At 38.0% G+C, this 3577-nt stretch overlaps 1 protein-coding gene across 1 annotated transcript in view; it reads right to left on the minus strand.

Moving 5' to 3' along the window:
• SRRM1 (serine and arginine repetitive matrix 1) overlaps window positions 1-3570 on the minus strand; it is an 18564-nt gene extending 14994 nt beyond the window's left edge. The window contains 1 exon segment of the mRNA XM_035903956.1: window positions 1389-3570. The gene's annotated coding sequence lies outside the window, so the exon portion shown is untranslated.
• Window positions 3571-3577: the final 7 nt, after the last annotated feature.

A 3577-nucleotide genomic window follows, 5' to 3' on the forward strand; every position in this document is an offset into this window, starting at 1 on the left:
AGTTTTGTTTTAAACCAGTTTCTAACCTCAGCTGAACAACAGCATTTTAATTAAAGCAAAAGTTTGGATACCTTGCCTTTTTTTTTTTCCCCCCTAATATAGCCTTCCCTATCTCTCCTGAGTAGCTAAAATTAGAACCTGGAGATGGGAAAAGTCAAAACGTAGTAGATTTCTAGAAAGCTCTAGTAAATACTAGCTAGAGCAGACAGAAAAAACCTCAAAAGCAAAACTACACCAACGTATTGTTCATTCCTTTCATACAATTCAGTTTCCAGTAAATAATGAAATCCACTAACAATAAAGCAATAGCCGTGATTCAGCTCACCAATCCCCCTTACACCTGCCCACCAGATTTCAACAACTTGCAAAAAATCATTAAGCATTCAAAGTTAGAAGAGAATTCAACCGTTCCAAATTTCTTAATTCACAAAATCCTCACCCAAGATGAAAGCACAGTCCAATTCTATGAAGAAATAAAGGTTTGCTAAGATGTTTTAGTTATACCTTTATCCCTAGAAACTACAACCACATGATTACCTTTTTGGAACAGTATGAATGAAAGAAGTCATCAGTTTTATCTCAGCCTTTGGAATGCAATTCTTTCAGAAATCAGTTTTTGTCATTTACAAAAACCCAGGCCCTCTCAACAGCAGCTCTGCACTCAGCTTTGCTGGGTCTTCCACCACAGTTATCTCAGCAGCTTCATCGGTTGCTTCCTTGGCAGGTTAGGGCCAAAAAAGCCTAATGAAGAATCAGCTCCACACTTTGAAATAAATTGTTTACTGAATACGTATCTACTGACAGCAACTAGCCTGGCTGCGTCACTTGAACACCCGCCTGAGGAACGCACCCTCCCTAACAATCAACAGGTAAAGGCTTCACAGGGCAAATAACTGCATCGTAGCAAGGAACTCTAAAATTAGTTCCCTGCAGCTCTCTCACAGCCTCTCTCCACTGCCCTAGAGACTACCACTGCAATAACTTCACCTTCACCTACAGCATAACCAGTACACATTTCTAATACACTATTCTAGAAAACCTCAAACAAAAAACCAAAACAAAAAACCCAACACCACCCCGAAAAAGGGGTTGGGGGTAACATTTAAGGATGCCTAGAATTCTAAATTACCAAACATTTCTTGAAAATTGGACTTCTTTTGAAGCTGTACTTTACATAAAAGCCTACTGGTGATATTCAGTACTATAACTAGAACACATACATTACTACTGTGTCTTTGATCCTCAAGTGGACCTTCCAAATATCCTCCAATGTGGTTTTAGAGAAGCCATTCCTCACATTCCTGTATGTGCCATCTGATACCCAGTTACTCCACTGAAAATCATCTTTGATTTATGTCTTACTTCCTATCTCATCCTAATCAACTCACCTTCTTTTCTAAGCATTCTGCAAATTTCAACTGCTTCAACAGCTTCTTCTGCTTGTTGCTGAAGCGATTGTCCTGTTCTGCACTTGTTCCCTAAAGCACAAGAAATAAGATTTTTAGTCTGTATGACATTCAACTATCTTCAAGTGTTAGTTTCCCACATATTTGCACTGGGCAGTGCACATCAACACCAGTTATATCATTCTGTAAGCAAATGAGCCTTTTCTGGTGAAATGAGCCTTTGCAGGTGCCTTTCAGTTTTAGCACTATAGTCTTCATCTATGGCTGAAGATTTAGGGGTACGCAGGCTCCTGAGCTCTACAGCAACACCTTAACCATATAATCTTCCTGCCATGCTACTTACAAATTTAAAAATACAGTAGTACCAAATTGCTATGAAAAGGACTTTTGCTGGAATTCACAAACTCCTCAGAAGGAATAAACTTTTTCCTCTGTCCCAGAACAAAAACATCGTATTTGTTTACAGTGACATCTATAAAACCTTTCGGTAAATCTCTCCAAAGTAAATCGGCCAACACAGAGCCAGCAAGAGTACAAAGAATGCTATTTTATTGATCATGCTCCGTTAAAGTTCACCAACTCGTTCCACTTTCATGAACAGAAACTATAGGTTAATTCATTTGGAATTGAAAGGCTTGAAGTCCAGTTCTGGAAAATTTTACTTGCACAGAAGTAAACAGAACCACACAGATACAAGAGTATGTGCAGAACTGCATCCAAATACTGACGACCTGTTAATGATTCAAAACAAATCCACAGCTCACGCATGAAGTTACATTTATTCAGGAAACCAACCTGACTGATGGAAAACAGAAGAATTTAATACACGCAGTTTCCTATGCACAGAAGAAGGGGTTGAATATGAGCAATAATATAAGCTGCTAAGGAAGCAAAAAATAAGAAAAAGATTAAATCCTAAGGTAACCTAACTACTTCATCTGATCAGAAAGCACTTTGAATTAGCAACGTAACATGCTACAAAGTCATCAGATACTGAAAGAGCACAAACTATTAACATTCCCATTTGCTATTCTGGCACACAGGAACCCTAAAGACCGATTGTGGCATGGGCACTTACCAGACTTAATCAGTCTCTTTAAAACTCTTTATAATAATGGCAGTCTGCTGTGTGGCTTACACATTAGCAACAAATGCAATACTGCTGGATCACTTCAGAATTTAATGTTCCATACTTTTTAAAAAATTTCTTTCACAACCCAGAGACGAAATAGAAAGGAATGAAATTTTTCTTAGCCTGTTTATATAACACATGGCAAGCAGCAAGGGTAACCAAATGAGACACAGAATACAGTATCACAGGAATTTCAAGGCAGAGACAAAATAGTTTGCACTGACGACTTTACAAAAGCTTGAAGAAGTGAAAGAATTATTAATAGCATCTTTCTTGATATGGTGAGTTCAAACAGCTGCTCTGCTGCACTTCTGTAATTTCCACAAGAACATTGGTTTCTCCTGAACCCGGACTAAAACTGGACCAGAATATTGTTTACAGACCCATTTCAGTGCCATGTTGCTTCTGTTTTTATAAACAAACACCTTTCACAAGCCAGTTTAAAAGAATATTGATTTGTAATTCAGTGTTTTCCATCCCAGTAATTCTGCCATCAATTAGAACTACTTGATTTGTAAACTTTCAACAATTGCATTAGACAGAATAAGTGTAGATTTAACGTGTAGTTATTTTTCTCAGGCTAGTACATTATCCAAAACTTAATTAAGTGAAGGGTTATGAGTGTCCTCATGTTTTAAATAGCTTCCTAGTTGCAGGAATAGAAAATAATAGAGCTGAACAGGTGAATGAATCTTGGAAAATTAAATCGGTTTTCAAAACTGCCAAGGAAGCCCTCAAAAATAAGTTCATTCTAATTAACGGAAGAAAAGGCTGAAAATAAGTATACCCTAGATAAGTTACTGTTTAATAGTCTGCAGAAAATACAGTGCAGCTGTAAGAATAAAAAAAGTCAATGATTAAAAAATATAGCATAAAAAAAGGGCAGTTTTGTTTATTTGCTTTGAATGTGGACACCAAACTGCATTTCACTGCAAAATCCGGTTCACCTCCCATCTGCCCCTCGGCCTTTTCTCCCACACTTCCTCGCATTCGAGGGCCGTCAGAGGCCCTCAGCTCCTCGGGACGCAGCCGTGACACA

Source organism: Egretta garzetta, unplaced genomic scaffold (assembly GCF_000687185.1).
Source record: "Egretta garzetta isolate BGI_Z169 unplaced genomic scaffold, ASM68718v1 scaffold101, whole genome shotgun sequence".
Lineage (NCBI taxonomy): Eukaryota > Metazoa > Chordata > Aves > Pelecaniformes > Ardeidae > Egretta > Egretta garzetta.